The sequence below is a fragment of the Aotus nancymaae genome, unplaced genomic scaffold, assembly GCF_030222135.1.
Source record: "Aotus nancymaae isolate 86718 unplaced genomic scaffold, 86718_ANA_hifiasm-v0.15.2.pri h1tg000010l, whole genome shotgun sequence".
Lineage (NCBI taxonomy): Eukaryota > Metazoa > Chordata > Mammalia > Primates > Aotidae > Aotus > Aotus nancymaae.
The window spans coordinates 75,654,265-75,679,031 of record NW_026988421.1 but is presented as its reverse complement, the minus strand read 5'-3'; the positions used below and the strand labels follow the sequence as shown (position 1 = coordinate 75,679,031).

At 46.1% G+C, this 24,767-nt stretch overlaps 1 pseudogene; it reads right to left on the bottom strand.

The window, feature by feature from the left end:
* LOC135273922 (SH2 domain-containing protein 4B-like) overlaps positions 1-24,767 on the bottom strand; it is a 42,253-nt pseudogene that overhangs the window by 9,126 nt on the left and 8,360 nt on the right.

Below are 24,767 nucleotides of genomic sequence, written 5' to 3'. Positions count from 1 at the left end.
CACAAGGTCAAGAGATCGAGACCATCCTGGTCAACATGGTGAAACCCTGTCTCTACTAAAAATACAAAAATTAGCCGGGCATGGTGGCACGTGCCTGTAGTCCCAGCTACTCGGGAGGCTGATGCAGGAGAATCGCTTGAACCCAGGAGGCAGAGGTGGGAGATGGTCATGGCAAGACGTGTACAATAGGCAGCAGTCAAGCTCCAAAGGGCTCTCCATACCATCAGAAGATTAATTCCGAGGGCAGTGGGCAGCCACTGATATTTCTTATACAGAAGATACAAGAATGTTCAAGTGTGGAAAATGGATTGAAGGATTATGGTTTGAAGCCAAGGATTTCAGCTCAGTGAGGGCTTCCTCACTTAACAATTGCTTCATAGCTACATTTCACAGTATACCATTGCTATCTGGCTCCCTAACCCTTATCTTCCCAGAAATGGCTTCCATTGTGTCAGCTAAGGATGCACTGAGGCTCCCATAAGACGCTTATGTCACAGTCAGCCCTGGGCACTATCTGGGGCCTCTGTGACCCTTCTCCTTTGATCTTCCTACCAACCCTGTCATCACCAGTTCACATGAGGCCACTGAATGTCAGGAAGAGAAGAGATTGACCCAAAGTCACAGAGCTTAATAGTCACAGACAATCTATTAAGTGGTGGAGTCAAATCTGAACTCGGACTCCAAGTCCAGTGCTCTCCCTGTTCTATATCATGCTATCTCATGCAAAGTATGGTAAGTGCTGTGAAATAAACAAGAAGGAAGAGGTTGAGAAATCAGGGAAGGCTCTGTGGAGGCACTGAACGGGAATGTGAGGTAGCCCTTGAAGGCCGGATAGAATGTGTGTAAGCAGTGAGGAGTGGTAATGAGCTGTGTGGGAGAAGAAGGGACAAGATGAGTGAAAAGGCAGAGTGAAGACGAGGAGTGGCACATCCATGGGGCATTTATATAAATCTAACATGAGAGAAGGTTAATCTAAATCTCAGGAGGTTAGGACCATGGCAGCTGGAATGGAAAGTCTAACATATATACAATCTGAGTCCCACAGGAGAGGAGAGGAGGCAATATTTTAAGAGTGAATAATTAACAATTATCACAGACACATAATATAAAACTATGCAAAGATATTTACTTCTTCTTTTGTCAATCAGACAGAAAATGCAAATTACTACAAAGAATAAACTATTAGCCTTATAGCAGACTTCTCGGTTACAACAATAAAAGCCAGAAAACAATGGAATAAAAGTTTCAGTATGACAGAAAAATAACTGTGTGGAATAAAACTATCTTTCAAAGAAAAGAACAAAATTTAAAAACTTCGAAAATAATTTGAGCTGGTTGATTTCTGAAGGAAATTCTAAAGGATGTACTTCAGGAAGGAAAAAAAAAATTATCCTGGATAGAAAATCTGAGATACCAGAAGAAATGATTAGTGCAGATACTATAGGCCAGTCTAAAAAAGTTGACCTACAAGACAATAATAATAATGGATAATTTGAGGTTTTGAAAAAGATGGAACTATAATACTAGACAATATCTTACAGAAGGGAGTAGGAGTTTCAAAATTCTATTTAGGGAGAGGGTAAAGATATATGGAGTCGGCCCTCCATTTCTGTGGTCTCTACATCTGTAGATTCAACCAACTGCAAATCAAAGATATTCAAAAAAAGGCTGTGCACGGTGGCTCACGCCTATAATCCCAACGCTTTGGGAGGCAGAGGTGGGCAGACCATTTGAGGTCAGGAGTTTGAGACCAGCCTGGCCAACATGGTGAAACCCTGTCTCTACTAAAAAAAGATACTAAAATTAGCTAGGCTTGGTGGTGTGGGCCTGTAGTCTCCGCTACTCGGGAGGCTGAGGCAGGAGAATCGCTTGAACCCGGAAGGTAGAGGTTGCAATGAGCCCAGATTGTACCACTGCACTCCAGCCTGGATCACAGAGTGAGACACTGTCTCAAAAAAAAAAAAAAAAAATACTTCAAAACTAAAAATGAATAAAAAAAATAATAAAACAATTTTGAAAATACAAATACAAAGAATATATTACAGTAACTATTTACATAGCATTTACATCATATTAGGTATTATAAGTCATCTAGAAATAATTTATAGTATACAGGAGAATCGACATATATTATATGCAAATGTTATGCCATTTTACATAAAGGACTTATGCATCTGCCTATCTTGGTGTCTGCGGGGGTTCCTGGAATCAGTCCCCCAAAGAAACCAAGGGACAGCCGCATTAACTTCAGAATCTGCTAAGTGTACATAGTAAATCATCTAAATTAACCACTAGAAGATAGACGCTGAAAGTGATAAAATCTCCAGATAGTAGAGGTGGAAAAACGGAATGAGAAAAAAATGTTTTCAATGAAGCATGAGAAAAGCAAATAACTGAAAATAAATACACTGTGATTCCATTTACATTAGACTGAAAATCTCACAATGCTAAACATTTGGAGATTAATATATAGCAATAAATGAAGCAAAGAAATGATGGACAAAATATTCAGGATAGTGATCATATCTGCTAGAAGAGAGAAGGTTACAATGAAGAGAAGCACACAGGTGAGGTTTTTAGGATTTGGTGCTATTCCCACTAAGCTTTCTTTATGCTCCTCACATATGTATATACATATATGGTAAATATTCAATATTTAATATTAAAAATATTTTAATATCCTTGGTCTGCAACTTCTCACACATTACTGCTATGGCATTCATTCAAAATTGGTCAATGTGCTTTGGAGGCACGGCAGATTACCACCTAGAACAACAACAGGGTTACTATTAAGTTTGAAATTTCCATGCTGGCTGTCTTGTGACCCTGAAGTATGGCTCTCACCTTGGCTGATGCCCAGGTCCCACTTCAAGGGAGTTTTGTTAATTAATTTGGGTTACACCAAGCAATGGTATAGTTTAAAATAGTCTCACTTGATTCTAATATGTAGCTAGGGTTGAGACTCTGAGCTAGAAAGTCAATAGTCTAACAAGCTAGGAAAAGTAGAGATATAAAAAGTGACTCTCACATTCTAGAAACTCCCTCTATATTCAGAGCAATACTTGGAGAGCTGAACATAGTGTTTTATAGAGCTATTCTAGAGGGGATATAGGATAGGTCCTATCAAAGTCCCTGCCAGACAGGAAAGAGAAGGAAAGAGCTCTTTCTAGGCAGGAGTTCAACACAAGTCTGGTTAACATGGGAAAAGCCCATCTCCACTAAAAATACAAAAAGTAGGTGTGGTGGCACACACCCGTAATCCCAGCTACTCAGGAGGCTGAGGCAGGAGAAACGCTTAAACTCGGGAGGCAGAGGTTGCAGTGAGCTGAGATCATGACACTGCACTCCAATCTGGGCGACAGAGCAAGACTCCATCTCAAAAGATTAAAATAAAATAAATTATCCAGTCTCAGAGATTTTGCTATAACAGTTGAGAAAACCCCAAATACAAATGGTGGTGGGAATAAACCACTAACACAAGACCTTCATGATACCAGTGTCTACACAGGAGAAAGAAGAAATAAACAACAAGGGTGGCTAATGGATCCAAGAGCAGTCAACAGGAATTCACAGGAAAGCAGGAGACCAACCGAGAACGGCAGCTAAAAATAGGGAGAGTTCTGCCCTCCCCAGCCCTGGGTGAGTGCAAGGGGCCTACTTGTGAGAGCCTCCAGGGCCACCTTCCACCACTGGGAGTGAAATCAAAATTGAGCAAAATAGGGGCAAATAGAGGAAAGAAAAAGTATAGACCCACAGGGGAAGGGGCAGAACCTGGAGACTCCAGAAAGCAAGCTGCCCTGCGTGTGAACACCACACAAAAACAACAGAAGCAGCAGCTCCATGGAGTTAGAAATACTTCCCTGGCCCTTGTTTCACTGGAAAAATTCAGGAAAATTAATTTCATGTAAAAGCCACAGAAAAGCATCAAGGTCAAATCACATACAACATCATCATGTGAAAAAGAAATAAGGAGCAGAACAACTTCCCTATGGGTGATATATACACAGTGTATATATAAGTACCCTTTCAAAAGATATACGTGAAGCCTATCAGAATGGCTGCTTATTGAAGAGGAAGGAGAACAAAGATGAAGGAGAATAAGTAAATTAATAAGGAATAGCCTATGTCTTCTGATGATAATAAGCCATGAGGGGGAGGCAGGGGAGGGATGGCTGAAGAACTCAACTCTCAACATTTAGGACTTCTTAAAAGATAGAAATAATTAAAAACGGCCAGGCACGGTGGCTCACGCCTATAATCCCAGCACTTTGGGAGGCCGAGGCAGGTGGATCACAAGGTCAGGAGATCAAGACCATCCTGGCCAACATGGTGAAACTCCATCTCTACTAAAAATGTAAAAATTAGCTGGGCATGGTGGCAGACGCCTGTAATCCCAGCTATTCAGGAGGCTGAGGCAGGAGAATTGCTTGAACCCAGGAGGCGGAGGTTGCAGTGAGCTGAGACTGCGCCACTGCACCCCAGCCTGGCAACAGAGCGAGACTCTGTCTAAAAAATAATAATAATTAAAAACAGTCTAGCTCCCCAAGGGTCCACCAAGAAAAGAGGCAAGATGACCCCAGAACCTAGGCTTTCGGGTGAATGGCCTCAGCCAACAGCTAGCTGATGGGAGTTACTCAACAGCTGGTTTGCTAGAAGGATATGCAGCAGATGGAATTTCCCACCAGAATCTTCTCACCCTCCCCTGTACTTACATACATTTACATGAATTGTGATCATTCATATTTCCTTATCTCACTGAGCACCGTATCATTAGTGCTGTGTTCCCCTGTTCTATTGTTTCTAACGGCTACATAGCAAAGAGACCCCAGAAGGGGTCAAGGTAGGGCCAGGTCATGTTTGGGAAATGATCAGTGCAGAGATGGGGACCCTCAAACTCCCCTGTGCTGGAGATCAGACCATCTTTCCACCAGCTGTGGACCATCAGCAGATGTGCTAAAATAAAACAGGACAAGGCCCAGAGATGAGCCACTGGCCAGGGCCTTTCTTTGGCATCCTCCCAAGGCTGTGAGCTTCCCCTGTACCTAGACAACATTTGATGAAGGGAAATGACATTGGAGAGACCCATCAAGCAAGGAGAAGCAGGACTCTGAACTTAAAATGATTGAATATTTGCTAGAAACTCACAGTTAAAGTGAGACTCTTAGACCAGAGATAGGATTATCTTTAATTGGAAATTTTAAGTTATTTATTTTTAGTCATCAACAGGAAACGTAGGCCCAAAAGTAAGATGAGATCACTTACAAAAAACAAGTAAATAAGAAACTCCATCTGTTGCACTTCCTCCTAGCAAAAATTTAAGTCTGAAGGAGATACAGATACAAATATAGACACAGTTTCTCAACGCTGCTGACATTTTGCCTGTCCCAGGGGCTGCCTTGTGCACTGCAGGATGTTTAGCAGCATCTCTGGCCTCTACCCACTAGACGCCAAAAGTACCTCCCAGTTATGCTAATCAAATGTGCCTCAAATATTGTCAAATGTCCCCTGGGGGCATAGTCACCCTGTTAAGAACCACTTACATGGACACAGACCACAAATCTCCAAAAATGTTAATAACTGAATAAAAAGAAAAGTTGTAGAACAAGAAAACTGTAGTGTATGATATAATTTTCCAAGAAATATGGCTTCCACAACAGTTTATTTAAAAATCATCAAAATTTTACAAACATAAGCTCTATGAGAATAAGAATTTTGTGGGTTTTTCCCCTACTATATTTTCATGCCTCAAACAGTGCCTGGAACTTAGGCCCTCAATAAAGAGTTGAGTTATTCAGCCATCCCTCCCCTGCCTCCCCCTCATGGCTTATTATCATCAGAAGACATAGGCTATTCCTTATTAATAAATCACTAATTAATTAAAATTTCAATCCTATAACTAGCATTTATGGAATCCTGGCATTATGTTAACCACTGTGCTGAGAGTCTGATAAGCACTAGCTCATTCAATCCTCATAACAATCCTCTGAGGTAGGACTTTCATTCTCCCCATTCTTATAGAGTGGAAAATCAGGCTAAGAGAGATTGAGTTACATGCCAAGGTCTCATAGCTAACTGGCAGAGCTGGGATGGGGTGGAGCATTCTTTTAAGTCCGTCATATTCACAAGGCTTGCACTCTTATTAGACTGTAAGCAACCTGTCCTCCCCAGGTACAACCCACATCCAGATTCCACCTTCAGAGCCGTTATATTGATCCGTTCTCGCACTGCTTTAAAGAACTACCCGAGGAGCATGGGTAACTTATGAAGAAAAGAGGTTTCATCGACTCACAATTCCACAGGCTGTACAGGAAGCATGGCCATTTCCCATGACCTTCATGGCCGGGAAGCCTCAGGAAACTTACAATCATGGGAGAAAGGTGAAGAGGAAGCAAGCACATCTTCACATGGTGGCAGGAGAGAGAGAATGAAAGGGAAGGTGCCACATGCTTTTAAACAACCAGATCTTGTAAGAACTCACCTCTTATCATGAGAACGGCAAGGGAGAACCATCCCCACGATCCAATCACCTTCCACCAGTTCCCTCTCCCAACGTTGGGAATTACAATTCAACATGAGATGTGGGTGGGAGCACAGAGCCAAAGCATGTCAGCCTTCCATGCAGGATGTCCTGGAGAAGGTGTGGGCAAGCTGTGCATTTGTACAACCAGCTCCGGCCACAAAGCCTACTGAAGTTTCTCAGCAGAATGCTGTTTTAAATGAGCCAAGATAGCACTTCCAGGTCCTGACCAATTTGAAGGCTGACAGTCCAAGAAGCAATGCCCAAAGAAGCCTGATGTGGAGCCTGATGTGGGGGGTAAGGAGTGGCTACAGACATCTGCAAAACAGAAGCGTGCCCAGACTCCAGGACATGGTCTTTTCAGTTTGGGCATACACATCCCCAAGGACTAAGAGATTAAGTATACTACCCTGTTGAAAGCTGGCGCTAAAGCCAAACAAAGCAGTTTCCAATCATATCTCTGCCACTATGGCCTAATCTTGAACACGTAAATCTCTCTTAAGTGGTCAAATACAATCACATTAGTATCACCCACAGTTATTGGCCATATTAAGTGAAACAATCCCAGGAGGATAATGGATGACAGAACCACAGTGACTGCTGCAGCCAGGCGTTGGCCTAAGTCACCAAGTCCAACAGTGAGTGGCAGAAGTGAACAGTTATAATCAAGAAACTGAGGCAGAACCCCAGCATTTAGATTGGGGGCCTTGATGGAGACTTCAGGAGATGCATTTGAGCCCATCTGCAGGTGCCCAGAGCTCCTCTGGGTCCAAGCACCTGCGACTGCCATACTGACCATAGCACTCCCTGTTGGGCCTCTTCAGAACATGACGCAGCTGTGACACGGGGACAGAGCTCCTTCCGAGTAGCTACTCTCTCTCCCATGGTTACAGGCTGCAGTGAGTAAAGATGAGAAGACAGAGAATGCACAAGAGCAGAGGAACACCGGCCTGGCAAACAAGTTCAGGCTTGCTTTCCCCCTTCCTGCGCCAGCACTGACTATCACAGTCAGGCCATTGCAGCACCCAACTCCTCTGTTACTACACCCTGAGCAAAAATCCCCGTGTGTCCTTCCTGACACCTCCCCTATTCATCTCCCTGGATTCCATACAGATGTTCTCAGACACTGCCAACAACTTCACATTCACTATTACAGTATTTACTCTATGGGTGCTAATCAGCAGCAGCCCCAGGAAAAGAAATAAGTATACTTTCAGAAGACACTCTGCAATAACAGAGCCATCAGTCTACATGTTAGCAAATCCTCAAAGCAGACCCGGAATTCTGTTCCCAGCCCCTCTACCTCTTTTCCGTTCCCTGAAATTACTAGCTCAGAATTGAACCTGAGTAACCAAATGAGCTCTTTTTATTTCTCAGTTAGGTCTTCACCCTCAAAAGAAAGAAACACAGGCACGCCAGCCACGATGCTTCACTTTTTATGGGTCTCAATTTATCTGACGTGCATATTTCTCAAAGCTTTCACTGCAGCTACGCCTCACTGGCTGACAATGCCTCCATTACCACTTAGCTATTTCTCATTCATTTTTGTGACTTTCCTTTCTTACTGCTATACTTTCCAGACGATATCATTAAGTAGGCTGGAATTATTAAGCTCTTCATTCTCAACAGTATCTCAAAGCATCCTAAAGCCACAGAGATTGTGATGAATGAGCTCAAATACCTTCATTTTTTTTTTATAACACCAAATGAAATTTAACCATGGCTAACTGCTGAGACAAGGGTTTCACTGGATGAGCTTCTTGGTCCCAGATATTTTTATGCACAAGAGGCAATATCCATGCCTATGAATGTCTGCTCCAAACTGACCTGCCAGGTTCTAATCACCAATGCTGCTGTTTATGAGAGAGTGGTACCACCCAGTAAAATGACTTCTGAAACTGGCCACAGCAGGATCCTGTATAACACTGACCTCCGCTGGATGTATAAATTTATGGCATGATTGTTTAATGTCAGTCTCACTGACTAGACTGGAGAGCTTCGCTAGAGCAGAAGCCAGGTTATTTTTCCCTCTGTGGTGGACAGAGATTGGTCTTGCCTGCCCAGTATCATTCAGTGACTGTCTTCTGGCAAGGGAACTGTGAGCTTTCTGGAAGCCATGTACTCTCGGTCTATGCAGTTTCCATAGGGTGTTCTCTACCTACCTACTCTAGGCATGATCATAAGACCCAGGGCTCGCTAATCAAGTCAAGTCACCTGCCTGACCACAGTGACTGGTTCAGGAGTGAACATATGGCCAGCCCAGACCCAACAAGGCAGACTACTGGGACTAATACTGCGGCTGTTGAGATAAAAGCAGGCCTTTTCTTCTACTGGATTTGAGCCTGGGAGAAGGCAGGCATGCAACCTCAGGCTGATTGATGCATTGCTTGGTAATGAAAACAACATAGAAAGCAACAGAGTTAAGAGATAGAGAGAGGCTGGTTGCTGAAAAGCTTAAGCTCCCTGGATCAAGAAAAGCCTGAAGCTGGATATACATGTGGGTTTTTCAGTCTTAGGGGCTAAAAAAATTCCCTTTAGGTTCCATCAGTTTGAACTTTTATTGTTGTTGTTTCTTAGAAGTGAATGTAAGTTCCATGAGGGTAGGGAAAGCGTCAGTCTTGTTTATCACTGCACACCTTGTACTTAGCACTCAACACAAGCTGCCAGTAATAATAAACAAGTTATTTAAATGCCTACTCCAGAGGAGTGTGAGGAGGCAAGTGAAAAACCCAAAAAGAAGAAAAAAAAGCAAAAGCCCCAGGAGGTTCCTCAGGAGAATGGAATGGAAGACCCGTCTACCTCTTTCTCCAAACCCAAGAAAAATCTTTTTCCAAGGAGGAGTTAATGAGTAATGATCCTGAAGAGACCACCGGCAGCCCCAGTCTTCCCCAGAGGAAGAAATCATCACTCAAGGAGGAAACAGTTAATGACCCCAAAGAGGCAGGCAACAGAAGTGTCTCCCAGAAAAAGAGGAAATTCTCCAAAGAGGAGCCGGTCAGCAGTGGACCTGATGAGGCTACCAGCACCAAGAGCAGCTGCAAGAAGAAGAAAAAGTTCCGTAAAGAAGCCCAGGAAGATCTGGGAGGCGGGGCGTACCATAGCCCAAGGTGACATTTCCCACCCCATGTCCTGTTTCCCAATAAAAACAAACTCAAAAGTTAAAATAGATAAATAAATAAAAATAAATGCCTTTACTCAGGGAATCTGCCTCCTCTTGCCCCTGTCTAGGTAACTCAGCAACCTGAAACACACAATTCCCTGTTTTACCCTAATTATTGCATAAGGCCTTTGCAGACTATAAGGAGACTCAGATGGCATCCTTCAGGAATTCTATAGGAGTGCCTCAGGAGGAGCAGACACTTCCCTAGTTAGCAGTAAGGGAAGGCAGTATTGGTCCCACAGCCCAGAGATGGCTGGACACCTCCTAAAGAAAAAGGCCACCTGTCCATCCTCAAGGAGAAAGCCTAGACTAGAAAAGAACTGATTTCCCAGAGCACTGCGTGCCTTAGAACAGCTACTGAACCTTCCCCTCAGCTGTGAGAGGGCAGCAAGACTGCACTGCATCACAGGTAAGAGCATGGATTCTGAAGCCAGATCACCTGGGTTTGAATCCCACCTCCCCAACTTAATAAAAACATAACCATGGGCAACTGACTTCACCGTTCTGTGCCTCAACTTCCTCATTTGTGAAATGGGGCTAATGCTACTTGCAAGTGCATGGTGATGTTACATAGGATTAAATGAATATATGAGAAGTGTTTAGAAGAGTGCCCAGCATACTGTAAGCACTGTGTACATAATGGCCACTATTATTACCCAGTCGTGGGAAGTGAAATACTGAATGTTCAAGGTTTACTTGACACAATGCCAGTGCAAAGTAAGCATTCTCAAATTACTACTTAAAACACAAAAAGCCAGTGTGATCCCATAGGTGAGGCCGACCACCAAATCCCACAGATACCAGCCAATATACACCTGACGACAGGTAAAAAGTCAGGTGTCCTCTGCCTAGCGATGCCACTGATCCAAAAGGTGCCTTCGTGCATCTCCAGACAGACACAGCCCCATACAGGATGCAGGGCTTGGGAGCAGAGTGGACACCGAACTATAGACAGTTGATAGGAAAGGGTTAAAATCTCAGGAACAGCATTACAACCTACGCTTTCCTAAAGCAAAAATAGTTTCATTCTTCTTTGTAGTCTCTTTTTGAGACTAGATAGCCAGTGCACCCTTGAAAAAAAAAAAAAGAAAAATATTCCTTTATTTTTTAGTTGGAACCGCTAAAGCAAGAACTTAAGAGGAAAGTGGGTCAACTGACCTACTTTTTTCTCCTTTAGAAAGTTTTGCATTTGGGATCAGAGTTGGTAGAAAATTTCCATTCCAAATTCTGCCCAAGAGAGGAAAAGTAGCAATCTCGCTTGCCATGATGGATCGTGACATGCTAACCAACCTTCCAAATGGCCCCTGTGTTACCCCTAATGACTTTTAAAAAATATTTCAAGATGGATATTATACTCATAATAGAAGAAAATTCAGACCTGCACATTTTTTTTGGAAGGCTAAATCAGTGTCACCTTTCTTTGGTGCATGGGTCTTTTTCTTTATTTCTGAGTGACAGTGACATAACTTAGTATGCCATGAAGAGATGAACCACCTTGCACGTGCCTTGGCTCCTGACGTGCAACACCAAAGGCCACGTTTGTCTATTCCATATAACAAACCAAAGCATTTATTGCATGACAGCCATGTTCTAAACACTTCAAAAAATGTTGATACATTTAATCCTCACAACACTACTACGTAGTGGATGTTATTATTTTCTCCACTCCTTGTTTCTTCAGCAATTCCTTGCTAAATGTGGATTTTAGTGCCTGGGTCTACACTGCCAAGATCCCCAGAACCCCATCCTGACTGACACCTCTCAACAGATTCCAAATCTTCACCAGCGTTTCCTGTCTTCCCGCTATCCTGGAAGCCAAGAACAGAGGTTTGGACTGACACACTCTCTCCCTCTTAGCCCCAGAAACTCTAGTTTCTGGGAGTGATCCCAAACACCAAACAGGGCATTCCCAGATTCTCCCTCAAGCTGGGTCAGGAAACCAGTGCCATCTCTGCTTGCCGAGGTCTGGAATGAGGAGAGGTGAGATGTCAAATAAAGAACCCAGGCTGAGCCTAAATGAAGTTCACCGAATACATAGTAAGGGATCGTAAATCCAGAGAGAGCACTTTTCTGTCCCAGTTTCCATCCCTGGATGGCAGTATATGCAACGAAACAGCCAGAATGGCATAGGTAAAACTAAAAGCCAGAAACCCAGTTTCTCATCCCAGCTCCCACGCTGACTGCTGGACAAATGTGGGTTAGTTTCTCAAGCTCACTGGTCCTCAGTGGGGTCACCTATAAAGGGCTAACGTGACCAGCTCATGCAGCAATTGGCAGTACCTTGGGATGCCGGACTGCATGGCAGCATCATGCCTGACGATGGCAAAGGTCAGCAGCAGCCAGCCTGTCCAACCCCTTCCTGCTTCCTGCAGCTCAGAGAGGTGACCACCCTCCCAGTGCATCCAGTCAGAGGGGTGAAGCCCCAACTCCATTCCCACTCAGCTGCTGCCTCCCAGGGCGAGTCCTTTCCACCTCTCTGGGGGCTGCCTCAATGCAGGACAGCCATTCGGTTTGCCCTCATCCACAGGGCTCCTGGGAGGGTTACCTAGGAGAGGATCACCATTGCTTACACCTCAGTTTCTGCACCATGAACACAACATCAACAGAGAAATGATCAAGGTAAAGCCTGACAGTCATAGGGTGGAGAACATCCTCAGTCCTCAGCCCACAGACTCCCAGGTACCCACCCAGTGGCCAGCCCCGGGCCCGGCCAACCTTTCCAACCTTCATGACAACCTGAGCAAACTTTAGTGGCTTGGCAGGGGCAGGGACAGCAGCCTTAGAGCAATGTCAGCAGCACTTGCCCTCAGAACCACACTGCATGGCAGAGGTCAGGAGCAGAGAGTGTAAAGACCCTCTACTCCCCACTCTGGGGAATTCACTCACCATCAAGACTGCCCAATAGCAAGCTGCAGTCATCAAAAATGCTTTCTTCTACTAAAGTGAAATGCGTCTCTTCAGAACCCCCATTCATCCCCAGTGATAAGGTTTGGATATCTGTCCCACCCAAATCTCATATTGAAATGTGATCCCCAGTGTTGGAGGTAGGGCCTGGTGGGAGATGTTTGGGTCATGGGGGCAGATTCCTCATGGCTTGGAGCTGTCCTCACCAGAGTGAGTGAGTTCTCAGGAGATCTGGTTGTTTAAAAGTGTGTGACACCTGCCACTACACACCTTGCTCCACTCTCACCATGTGGCGTGCCTGTTCCAGCTTCACCTTCTGCCACAGGTAAAAGCTCCCTGAGGCCTCCCCAGAAGCCAACCAGATGCTAGTGCTACTTCTTGTGCAGCCTGAAGAGCTGTGAGTCAATTAAACCACTTTTCTTTATAAATTACCCAGCCTCAGGTATAACAACACAAAAAGAGCCTCACACACCTGGAGCCCATTTCTGACCTCTTTAGCAATCCCCCTTTCTCAAGACAGAGCTCTAGAGACTAAGGAGGTGGTTCTGTTCCTCTACCCATTCCTCCCACAGCTTCTCCTTTCCAAGACAAACATTCCCCAGGTAATCATTAAAATGACTTCTGTGATTTATATTTCCTTCTCTCCCCTCAAACACAGCAATGTTTTGTTTGTGTGCTGTCATCCAAACAGCAATGTGGAGGAGGCTGAAGATGTGGGGTCCATTCTAGACCCTAGCAGCTCTGTGACCTTCAGCGTTCTTCTCCAGATGTTTTCTGAGGTCGCAGCGGAAGCAGGTGGGAAGAAGTGCCCATCCTACTTTGGAGCTCTCACATCTCACAGGAAAGCTGCCCCTTACTGCTGGGCTCCTTGCACTAAGTGCCTCCTCCCAGGTGGGGCCCCCCTTGGTGCTTGCTCATGAAGAGGCATGCCAGTAACACCCTGCAAAGGACAGCCAGCCCCACCCAAGCCCAGGTGAGGCCACGCTTGAGATCCATTCCCAGCACCTGAGCAGGGTCACGTGGAGATAATTTACCAATGCCAAAGACATCACCCACCGGGTAGTTCCATTCTGTGCCAAACCCTAAGGCCAAGCAGCAAGGCAGCCAATGGGTTGTCCCCCATACAATAAATCACGGCCCACACTGTGACTATTTTTGTAGAAGTAAAGCTCAGGAAGAGAAATGGGTTCTGACTGAGCCAATGTTCAGACAGAGAACATGCTTAATAATTTTAGATACATGTCCAATTTTGAAAATAGATTTTTTTCCCAAAGCCAAGCTTATATGTACTAGCATTTCTCACGAGTAATTTGGCATAACTACAAATCTCTCTCACAATTCCTGGAACATAACAGTGAACAAAGGAGAAACAAGGAATTACTATCACTCTTTGTAACCCAGGAGGCTACCTAGAACCCCGCTGTGGTCCCGGAGAAAAGCCTGTTCCCACACCCCTCCCACTCTGTACTCTGAGCCTATTTCCCCAAACCCTATTTCCCAAAGGAGGTAGAGCCTCTGGTGGTTGACCCCAGATCCCAGGAAACATCAGCAAACACACTGGCATGGCTTTTTATGGTGGACCAAGCACTCCTATTGGGTCAATCTTCGTAAGTGTCCCATGAAGTAGTATTACAACACCCGTTTCACAGATGGAGAATTTAAAGGACACATCCAAGGTCACAGAGCTGCTAAGTTCTAGAACAGACCCCATATCTTCAGATTCTTTATCTACCTGCTGCTTGGATCCACGTGTGTTTGAGGAAAGGGAAGGAAACCATCATAGTAGTCATGTTTAACCTGCATCTGAAATCTAACTACTTTAACTAAGACTCTTTTACCCAAGAAAGAAAAGATTTATATTGGGATTGTGACACATTACATTATTGACTCAAATTCTTCTTCCCTCCCTGTTGCCACACCCTTTGACCTAGGCCTTCGCAGTTCCTCATAAGAAAAAGACAGAATGTATTTTCCTATTCCTCAGCTCTGTGAGGTATAAGGCAAAATGACAATGTGCTGGCCCTAAGACAAGGCTCAAGAGCCTGGCATGCTTCCAGTTGCTCTCTGATGTCTGTCCTATCACCATGAGAAGAGAACCCCTGAGCTGGCCTGCTGGTCCCAGGAACAGCCTAAGAGATCCAAGGTGCAGAGATGCCCCAACTGAAACACCCAACCAAACCCGGCGAGAGCAGAGCCCTCTGCCAACCTGCAGCAAAAACTCCTTAACAATTAGACTGGTACAGGCCGCCTGCCCCTGTAGGAATTGGTATAGAGGAAGTCCTAACCCCTCCAACAGCGAATTCCTATATTGAAAGAGAAGCTGGAATACGCTGTTCCAGACTTTGGGATTTTAGGAATGAGTAAAGTTGGAAAAAAAAAAAAAAAAGCAGGGGCAGGGGAGGTCCTAGGCTACTAACTTTTTGCTTTTCCAAGCAAAGGCAATATATAAAAATAACCATGACTTACTATCACCATCAATTCATAAAAGATAGGACATTTTAACACTAAAACTGAGGAAAGGATATAATCTTAGAATATGAAACAGTCCTTTCTAAGCAAAGATACTTGGCCACCCTCCATATGTGAGCCTTTTTCCTTCCTTCTGTCACAGATCAATGAAAATTCTGTCACAAAATAGCTCCGGCCTGCGTAACAGCAACTTTTCTGCACGCTTTATGGTAGAACTGTCAGAAGAACATGAAATTAGCTACATAAATTGTGAGACTTAAATCTTGGTTCTGTTTGTTCTGTAACAATATAAAAGTTACCTTTAAAAAAAAAAAAGTCAAAGAAGAAAACAAAGCTAAAGATAAATTTGAGCACCTGGGTCGCACCTTCTCCACTGCCTACCAAATGCAGTCGGAGCACCCAGCACAGCTGCCAACCCTCACCTCCGTGCCACTCCCGAGTTGCACTCGACAGCTCCCTAAGTCTCCAGTGCTGTACTTCCGTGACCGTAATAACGGCTGAATAAAAAGCACAGTGGTGACTGAAGTGAAAGCTCTACTGGGACTACTGGGACACATAACTGGGACAAAAGGGGGAGGCAGAGAATCCCCAGCACCAGCTCCAGGGACACACAGCTCAGACAGCCATGAGTGCTGTCTTCTCTCTGAGCCCTAGAGAGCCAGTCCAACCTTCTGCCAGATATGTGGTGACCTGGGAGAAGAAAGAGGTCTCAAAGTGGACGGCGGTTCTAACAGACTAGGTTATCCTTTGAAACTATCCTCTGTGCAGTGATGCCACACTGGCTCTGGCTAACAAAATGTGAGCAACAACTTCATGTGTCAGTTCCCTGCAAAAGCTTTAGGAGCCAATGTGTGGTTCTCAAAGTCTGTCATCTCTCTCTGTCATGAGACCATCAGCATTTTCTTTTCTTTTCGAGACTGAGTTTTGCTCTTGTTGCTCAGGCTGAAATACAATGTCATGATCTCAGCTCACTGCAACCTCTGCCTCCCAGGTTCAAGCAATTCTCCTTTCTCAGCCTCCCAAGTAGCTGGGATTACAGGGGCCCACCACCACACACAGCTAATTTTTAAAATATTTTAGTAGGGTTTCACCATGCTGGCCAGGCTGATTTTGAACTCCTGACCTCAAGTGATCCACCTGCCTTGGCCTCCGAAAGTGCTAGGATTACAGGCGTGAGCCATGGTGGCAGATCGACCATCGGTATTTTCAATAGAGCCAGCTCCTACAGTCTGAGGCCCAGACTAAAGTCTGTAACCAATTCCCAAAGGGCACATAGCGTGGGTAAGAAATAAACCTTGATTAGTGGGGGTCACTGAGATTCCAGAAGCATTTGTGACCTACAAATGGACCTACAAATATCCAAGCTGACCTACACGACAGGGATGCTATTCATTGGGTTGGAGAGCTCAACAGCAGTGGCAATGGAGGAAGACGGCGAGCTCATCTTGGAGGTATTTCTGTATTTGGTCCCTGGGTGACAGGCAGGGGTGAGTGTTGAATAGAGAGATGCCTAAGACACAGGGTCCTGACCCCACCGAGCACATGATCAGCTGGGAAGGCTCTGGATTTTCAATGCAGAGAAACAAGGGCTGTTCTTTGGAAGTGGAAAGCCTGGGATCTAATCCCAACCCGGACATTTCCTTCCCACCTTCATTCAGTCATCCCACGGATACTTACTGAGCCAGGCACTGGGGAAAAAAACAATGTCCTTAACCTCACAGGCTCACATTCAGGTGGGAGGCGAGACTAATTCAGGTGGGAGGAGAGATTTACTAATCAGTAAATCTAATCAATACCAGCTGGGTGCACTCTTTTCAGGAAATGAGCAGGTGAGCTGAGGGACACTGGGGAAGGCAACTGTAGGTAAGAAGCCCAGGAAAGGCCTTTCTGAGGAGGGGAGGTTTGAGATGGAAAATGAGAATGTGTCAACCATGCCAACAGCCACGGAAAGACAGAACACATGAGCAGAGCCATGGCAAGCACAGAGGGCCAGAGATGGGAAAGAGGATGGCTCGTTTGAGGAACAAGGAAAAGGCCAGAGCTTTGGAAACCAGGTGGGCAAGAAAGGGCTTTCAAGGAGCCACCCTGCCCTAATAGTCTATATTTGGGTGACACTGACCTCTTCATTCAGCCATCTGTCATCTAATCAACAAGTCTGTACCCAGAGCCTACAGTGTGCCAGGCTGTGGCCAGGATCCAGGGATGTGGGTCCTGTCCATCAGGAGCTCCTGCAACTCTCAGAGCTCACTGTCTTATGACCACAGAGAAGACGCCTCTGAGGAGCCCTTGGTGGCTACAGAGGCTGTGAGGTGACAGCAGTGCGTGAGAGCCATGTTCATCCCTTCGCAGAAGAGTGGGGAGTTCCCATTCAGCATCCCTGGGGCCTGCAGCCTCCTGGACTCTTGCTCGGAGATACTGGGGGCAGAATGGTGATTGCATAAAGTCCTCTTTCCCCTGAGTATAAGTCCCTCGGCACCCCTCCCCAACCCCAAAGAGAGGCAAAGCTGTGGAAATCATCTGGCACAGGGCCCAGAAAAATGGTCCTACCGTGGAACCAGGGGGCAATGAATTTGATGTTCCTCTCAAAGCCAGCTCGGCGAGGCAGCTGCTCCTCCTTAAACCAGCGGACGATGATGTCTCTGGAGACTGGGCGCAGCGGGCGCTCCCAAGTCCTGCTGAAGAGAAAGAAAGGGAGGCCGGAAGAGTCAGGGAGGGAGAAAGGATGGAGGGAGAGGAAGGAGGAGGGGAAGGAAGGAAAGAGGAAAGGGAGAGGAAGGTAAAGGAAGAAGGAGGAAGGGGGGTGAAAGAAGGGGCAGGGGAGGGCCATGAGGGAATGAATAAGCACAGTGCCCGCATCCATGCCTACAAAGAGGATTAAAACAGCCCAGGTACTTGAAGGCAGTTTGCAGATTATAGTGTACCAGCTGTTACTATTTATTTAAAAGAAAACTGTGATCGATTGCTGCAAAAAACAGCTACACAGGTGGGAATGAAGAGGCTAGGAGCAGGTGTCTGAGGGAAGGAAAAGGCACATTTTCTCTCGAGCATGGCCAGGGTATAAATACCAGCATGGATGAAGGAGGCTCCTGACAGGACAGGAGCTCGTGTGCTAGGAACTGAGTGTGTCCCATCCCCTTCTCTCCCTCAGAAAAATTTGGGATCTTGTCCCCTCCTTACCTCTCCCTCCCTGCTCTCTGGGGGGACGCCAGCCTTTGCCACAACTCCTGCACTTTCGTGAGGCAGAATCAGGACAATGAACAGAGAGAGAGAAACCAGAGAACCTCGATTTGCTCTGGAAATGGCTAAGTTTCCCTGCCCAGAAAATAAAAAGTATGACAGAGGAAACGGAGGCAGAAGGAAACGAAACCACACATTGGTAACTAAAGATGGATGGGTGAGGGACTAAAGGCACGAAGGGCAGAAGGAGGAGGAGCACAGAAGAGTTCAGAGGAGGGAGTAGATACGTTTTAAAGTTTTCTCACAGGTGAGCCAAGATGGTCATTGCTTTCGTGTCTGAACTGCAGTTCCGGGATGTGTACGCAGACTGTACCACATGAGACCCCGCTGCACTTGGGCTACACTGAAAGCACGTAAGAACTGGCAGCACACGACACATGACAGACATCCAGAACTATGTGGTGAAGTACGATGCAGTCACGCAACGGTGCATGAATTCATGGCACAAAAATACAGCATCAGGGCTGGGCGCAGTGGCTCATGCCTGTAACCCCAGCACTTTGGGAGGCCGAGGCAGGTGGATCACTTGAGGTCAGGAGTTCAAGACCAGCCTGGCCAACATGGTGAAACCTGTCTCTACTAAAAATACAAAATTATCCAGGCATGGTGGCAGGCACCTGTAATCCCAGCTACTCAAGAGGCTGAGGCAGGAGAATCACTTGAACCCAGGAGGCAGAGGTTGCAGTGCACTGAGATCGTGCCACTGCACTCCAGTCTGGGCAACAGAGTGAGACTCTGTCTCAAAAGAGAGTGTGGCCTGAGGAACAAGGCCACAGCCCACCTTGAACAACCACAGCCTCTTCGCCATTTCCAACTCACAGGAGCCTGGGAAATTCCAATTTTGTCGTTGCTATCCACCTAATAGTACTGGCATTTAGAATTCACGGTTATCCTTGTTTTTTATAAAATCAATGCCAGCTGTCCCCTCATGTGGTCTCTGTATTTGCCCTGTACTCACACTTTGACACTGCTCAGCACACCTCCTTACAAACCCAGAATAAATCCACGGGGCATTTCTTTACTTGCCCTAAACTGAACACACTCGCACATGCACACGCATGCACATACACAGTAGTGAACGCTGTAGATTTGAGAAAAGATGTCAGAAAAAGGACAGAGGGTGAGGTTACATTGCATGGCTTACAGCCGTCATCTGCGGAGCTGGCCTCCACACGCTGTCTTCCCGCTCACTGCCTCTCTGGACCTTCCTTTATCCCCTACAGCCCAACAGCCAGCCAGCCGGCCGGCCTGTCTTCCCAATCACTCTTCCTTCTCAGTAACCTCAGCTGTCTTTCCTCCTCATCAAGCGGCGCAAGGCAGCCCACTTCACCCAGCCTGTTCCTCCACATTTGCATTCCCCAAAAAATAGCTGTGCTCAGAGGGGAAAACTCCTCTAGTTTCTAGGACTCGCTTTCCTTAGAAGGCAATAGGAAGTTATATATAACAGCAAAAAATAAATTCACTCACTCTCGTCCCTCTGTTTCTAAGCAGTCGATGTGAATCTGTTCCTAAGCAGAGAATTTCTAAGCAGGGAATCTGACTCCCCCAGAATATAAATGCTACATTTATCTACCTTAAAATTTTGATCATTCTATATAAATTAGATAGTTTGCACTTCTTTTTTCTTTTTCAGCTAATCGATGGCATTTTCTCTTGTTATTAAACCTTCAAAAAAGTCACTTTTAATTCCAGAAAACATTGCAATGAATTGACTTAACCAAAATTCACTAAACAATTACATTGCTTCTGACTTTTTGCCATTATTAATAATGCTATGATAATCATCTTTGCACTTTTTCAATTTGCAGCTAATTTCCTTAGTATAGATTCTAGCAGTGAAATTACTAGCCAAAGTCATACCAGAAGTAAAGAGTAGGGTCTGGGTAAAAAGACATGTGAGCAGCTTGTGTACTGGTCCACAAAAGCTGATGGTTAAATTTTCAGGAATTTTCTAAGCCATTTGTTAAACACAGCCGTCATTAAAACTTAAATGTAATAGGTTAGGCACAGTGGCTCACACCTGTAATCCCGGTACTTAGGGAGGCCGAGGTGGATAGATCACCTGAGGTCAGGAGTTCGAGACCAGCCTGGTCAACATGATGAAACCCCGTCTCTACTAAAAATACAAAAATTAGCTGGGTGTGGTGGTTACACGCCTATAATCCCAGCTACTTGTGGGGCTGAGGCAGGAGAATCGCTTGAACCTGGGAGGTGGAGGCCGCAGTGAGCCAGGATCGCACCACCACTACACTACAGCCTGTGCCACAAAGCAAGACTCAGTCTTAAAAAAATAAAAAGTTAAATCTAATAATTGTACAATTAAATAAATGTTATTAAAACAAGGATAATAAATACTCATAACTCCGAAAAAAAGAAAGAGTATAAATACTAGATGTGTATTCCAAGAGGACAGTTGGCCCAAAGCCTCACTCCTAAATCTGAACCTTTCCTCCCATAAGTGACACGCGTCCCTCAGCACAGACAGTGGAGGTGTCCTGGCAGGCGCCACAGAGATTAAAGCAGTGAGGCCATGGGGACCCGCCCCATGGGGCAGCCACAGGAGAGGGGCTGATGAGGGGGCCCTCTCACTGCCTGGGCCTGCTGACCTGTGTGCACAGCTGCTTGGGGCTCACTCCGGAGTGAGACCACTGCTCCCCTGTTGGCTGCACGCAGACAGCCCGAAGCCAGGCTGCACCATGGTCCATGTGGCTCCGTCAAACGGGCCTGAGGAATAAATTCTAGGTTTCTTTTAAGAAGTATAAATGGTGAGAAGACTTTTCTAACTATGCCCCCAAATTTAGAAAATATAAAAAAGGCCGGGTGCGGTGGCTCACACCTATAATCCCAGCACTTTGGGAGGCCGAGGCGGGCGGATTACCTAAGGTCAGGAGTTCAAGACCAGCCTGACCAATATGTTGAAGCCCTGTCTCTACTAAAAATACAATTAGCCGGGCATGGTGGCACATGCCCATAATCCCAGCTAATCGGGAGCTGGGGCAGGAGAATCACTTGAACCCGGGAGGTGGAGGTTGCAGTGAGCCAAGATAGTGCCACTGCACTCCAGTCTGGGAGACAGAGTGAGACTTTAGCTGGAAGGAAGTGGGGGAGGGGGAGGGAGAGGAAGAAAGGAAAGAAAGAGTATAAAAGAAAATTTGACTTTATAATAAGAATTTCTGCATGACAAAATATTTCATCATGAAAATCAAAAAATAACTGCCAAATGGAGAAAGAATGCTTATCACTGACAAAAGAATCCTCTTCCCTAAGATTTAAGGAGTTCTTAGAAATCAATAAGGAAAAGATAAAACAATAAAAAGAATTTACAGCACATTGTGCAGTAGAATACTAAGCACCTGTAAAAAAATAAACCCTAAATAAAATGTAAGAATTGATATGAAAAGCCTTCTAAAAACTAGTTAAATGAGGGAACGCAGTCAAAATGCAGAACCCCATACATAATACGCAAACTTTTATACAAAAAAAAGAGGAGGAATAAGGCCTTTCATGTTGGTAATTTCAAAAACAAAGTGGGCAGATACATAAAAACTAAGAATCAGTAGTTACGGCTGGAAGAAGAGGGAACAGAGTAGATGGAGGATGAGAGAGCGAGTCAGCCACTTCTCAGTATCCCTTTTTAAACCTTCTGGTTTGAGAATCTTATACTTGACAAGAAAGGAACAGGTGGGAAGGAGGGAGGGAAGAAATGAAAACATCATCAACCATCCCTAGACTGCAGGCAAAGGGAGAAGAAAGTTATGAGTAACCCCAAACCCCAACTGAAGCAAAATTCAGACACCCCTTCATTATCTGGGGGTGACCAGACTCTTCCGCAGATTACCTGAGGAGCCGGCAGGTGCTCACCACTCAGCCTCTGGCCCTTCTGGGGACGGTGGTTGTTCAGCAGTGGTAGGGGGAGGGGAGCACCCAAGAGGAGAGAGGCCAAACCTTGGGGCTGGCCTAAGGTGGGGACCCACAGGTAGAAGGAAGAGAGGTTCCCTGCAACCTCCTAACCTTTGGTCCTGGCACTTTTGGTCACCTAAGTGCCCTTGCCAAACTAACCATCAGGGAACACAAATGTGTGTGAGGACCCTCCTGCATCCATCCGTGCTAAACCTGCTGCCACTCCAATTGGAGATAAACCGGCGCTGCCTGGGGTTCCGAGAGGCAGCAAGCCGAGGTGTCCAGGCTGCCGCCATGCTGCACCCATCTGAGGTCTCATTACAAGTTCTTAACCTGGGGTCTTAAATTGTATTTAGACTCTAGGTCTTAACCTAGAGTCTTAAATTGTATGCAAACATTCTAGGTCTTTATATATGCACATTTTAGGGGAAAGAAGGTATACAGCTTTCTTCGGATTCTCAGAGGAATCCTTGGTCAGGCACGGTGGCTCACGCCTGTAATCCCAGCACTTCGGGAGGCCGAGGTGGGCGGATCACAAGGTCAAGAGATCGAGACCATCCTGGCCAACATGGCGAAACCCTGTCTCTACTAAAAAATACAAAAATTAGCTGGGTGTGGTGGCGCACGCCTGTAGTCCCAGCTACTAGGGGAGCTGATCTCCTTGAACCCAGGAGGCGGAGATTGCAGTGAGCCAAGATTGCACCACTGTACTCCAGCCTGGTGCCTGGTGACAGAGCAAGACTCTGTCTCAAAAAAAAAAAAAAAAAAAAGGAATCCTTGACCTTAAAAAGGTCAAGGCCCCCAGAAGTCCAAAGTTATTACAATTCTCCAACCTCCACACCGCTCCTCCCTCTCCTATCCCAGACTGGGACTGAGGTCCAGAGAGGAAATGCTAGCCCCAAATTGCACAACAAATCTGGGGCAGAACCGGGACTGAGACCCCGGTGTCCCATGCCCTAATCCAAGGCCCCTGCCCCAACCACGCCAATGCGGAGCCCCGACTCACCTGACGGTCAGGGCGAGGGGCGGCGGGGGACCCGGGCCCGGGAGGTGATGGTAGAGTCTTGCTTCCTGCTCGTGGCTCTGGCCGAGCTCCTGGAACATGGAGCTGAGGCCGGCGACCGTGCCTTCTGGATAGCACGGAGCGAGTGGCGTCGGTACTCGTCCCGGGCGCGCTGGGCTTCGCGGCTCCTCTCCTCATCAGCTGCCTTGGACCGGCGCACTGGAAAGAGGAAGACAGAGCGTTAGCCCGGATCCGCAGCCCAGGCGGTGCACTGCGCCAGCTGAGACAGAATGTATGCGGTTGGTGAAAAAATAATTGCCGTATAATGGCAAAAATCGCGATTACTTTTGCACCAATCTAATAGTTCAGCAACCTCAAGATTCACCTGGCTGCAAGGAAGCTCAGAACCCAGAACAAGAGGGCAGGCCCTGCCCAACCGTAGCAGCAGCCCTAGGGCAAGCCTGTCCCTACAGAGGTAAAGACAAGTCTGTCCCTACAGAGGTGAAGATACCCTGACAGTTTAGGGTTGTCTGATTGTTCCTGTGACAACATTCCAGAATGACCAAACCACCCTAGGATAGAAATTTCCATCTCCCTATGTATTTCTTCCTGGGAGTGCTCTCAAATCCTCTGCTCACTCAGCTCACCTGTCAAGGTGGCCAGCACCTCCAGACACCACCACCGTCACCCACATTGACGGTGCCAAGGCTTGGTGCCTTCCCTGTATTATCTCACTAGGAGACTTCCCCAACCACCCAGGGAGGGCACATCACCGTTTCTGCTTTATGGGTGAGGAAAGCAGCCTCTGGGAGGTTAAGTAACTTGCCCAGAGTAAATCGTTAATAAGGGGCAGAGCCCGGATGGGAATCTGGTGTGCCTGGCTCTAAATCCCACATAGCTCTTTCCACCCCATGGTTCCACCACTCAAGCTACCTTCGATTTAAAACCCTGTGTATCTGACACCAAAGCTCTCACTCTGTCACCCAGGCTGGAGTGCAGTGGTGCAATCACAGCTCACTGCAACCTTGACCTCCCAGGCTCAAGCAATCCTCCCACCTCAGGCTCCTGAGTAGCTGGGACTACAGGTGTGCACCACCATGCCCACATAATTGTTTTAATTTTTTGTAAAGACAGGGCTTCACTATGTTGCCCAGCCTGATCTTGAACTCTTGTGCTAAAGTGATCCTCCCACCTCAGGCTCCCCAAAGTACTGGGGTTATAAGCATGCACCACCATGCATGACCTCTTCCATCTTTTTGTGCTCCTCAAGGAAGGGGCCTGTCTCAGCCAAGTGGCCATGAAAAGACATGTGTGTTGCTGTTTCTCAAAGGGAGGCCTGAGACTGGGAAAATGCAGAAAAGGGAACAAAACCCATTAGAGGCAAATTCTGGAATGAAAACCAATTATTTCCTAGTCTCTTTGCATCTTGGCAGGCCCCTATCTGCCTCTAAAATCCAATTATTTTGCAATTTGAAACTCTTGCTGGCCTTGTTCTTCTAATTGTACCATGCTAATGACTGCCCCAGCCCTAGTGGGTCACCTTCTCTCCTTGGAGTAAAATCTTAGTCTGTGTCTAT